This window comes from Lipotes vexillifer, unplaced genomic scaffold (genome assembly GCF_000442215.2).
Source record: "Lipotes vexillifer unplaced genomic scaffold, Lipotes_vexillifer_v1.1 scaffold70, whole genome shotgun sequence".
In the NCBI taxonomy this organism is placed as follows: domain Eukaryota; kingdom Metazoa; phylum Chordata; class Mammalia; order Artiodactyla; family Lipotidae; genus Lipotes; species Lipotes vexillifer.
Window position 1 is genome coordinate 2,130,400 of NW_006789896.1, and position 1,491 is coordinate 2,131,890.

At 50.9% G+C, this 1,491-nt stretch overlaps 1 protein-coding gene across 1 annotated transcript in view; it reads right to left on the bottom strand.

Annotated features, from left to right (window-relative positions):
* The window catches only part of HYDIN (HYDIN axonemal central pair apparatus protein), a 342,406-nt gene that overhangs the window by 25,376 nt on the left and 315,539 nt on the right, over positions 1-1,491 (bottom strand).

Genomic DNA, 1,491 nt, shown 5'->3' on the forward strand with positions numbered 1-1,491 from the left:
GGAAAGAGCGTTCATCAGTTAATGAGAAAAAGAAATATGATACGTGTACCCTGGTGAGGCAAGGCTGGTTCCCTCTCTTTCTGTGTCCCTCATTCTTCACATTGGATGGGCATTCGCCCACTCAACAAACATTTATGTGCTTAAAATGCCCACTAAACAACTTGTTGCACAATCACATAATTACGGCTGGGTTCAGAGATGTTAGGAAGGAAAAGCTCAGGGTACAAGGGACTGAGCCAGCCTGGGGGTGAGGGAGGCTTCCCTGAGGAAGGCATGTTCCTACTGAGAGCTAAAGAAAGGGTGGGATCCTGTGGGTTTGCGTCAGGGTGGTGTGGGGCTGGATCCCGAGGGAGGAGACAAGCTGTGGCGAGGCCCTGAGCTGGAGAGAGTGGACTGGTCAGGCCCGTGGCTGGGAGTGAGAGGGAGACACGGGAAGACAGTTTGGAGAGGGGTCAGGTTTTCTTCTGGGAGAAGTGGGAAGCCAGTGCAGCCTGGAGTGGCCCCATCAAGTGTGTATCTTGGGAGGGCGCCCTGGCTCACTCCTCTGTGGAGATGGACTGGAAGAGGGCAGGAGAGAGAGCCTTTAGGAGGGAGAGGTGATGGTGGCAGCGGAAGTGGGAGAAGCAGGTACACTTCAAAGTCCTCATCTGAAGTACTGATCAAAATGCTAACCTGGATCAGGCCAAGGTCAGGCTGGGCCTTGTCCTCCAGGACGAATAGCACCCACTGGTCACTGTCATTTGACCAGTCACTAAACTGCACCCCTCCCCTACACGCTCTTTCTATTCTGCCCATGTGTTTCCATTTTGTGTACAAAGGCAAGGGTCTCCAGCCCCACCCTGTGAACTCCTGGAGGTGAGAGAACATGCTTAAGCCTCCTCTGCAGGATTTCTGCAAAGCACCTGACACAATAGGTGCTGAATGAGTGATGAAAGAATGAACATTCGAATGAATCAATGACATCAGAAGAGACCCCATCACTGGCTCGGGAGCAGACACACCAGGTGGCCTGGTCCGGTTGCTCTCTGGCTTGATGGGAAGGCTGCCGGAATACACCCCTCCCATTTTCTCTTGGTTGCTGAAATGTTCCATGCATTGCCGAGGATTTTGGAAGGTCTTCAGTTTTCCAAAACTCCCTATTAAACGCAAATACTCCTACCAGACAGACACCTTAAATGTTATCAGACACTGGGAAGAAAGGGATTAGCAGCAGGACCAGACCATTCCCTTCCTATTAGGAGCACCTGGTTAGAAGGACGGCCCTCGGTCAAATAGGATCCTGGGAGTTGTGGCTGGCTGGAGAATGTCAGTCTGTGTGGTGTTAAGGAAAAATGTCCCATAACTGAAAGGTTTGCCTGCATACAGAGCTTAAAACAAGTCTTACCTCGTAACCTGAAAACACTACATGCCCTGATGTGGGACAAAAAGGACATGCTTGGGATGCTGCATCTGATAGTCTCAAACTTCTCCAAGAAAGAGTGTTTCTCCAGA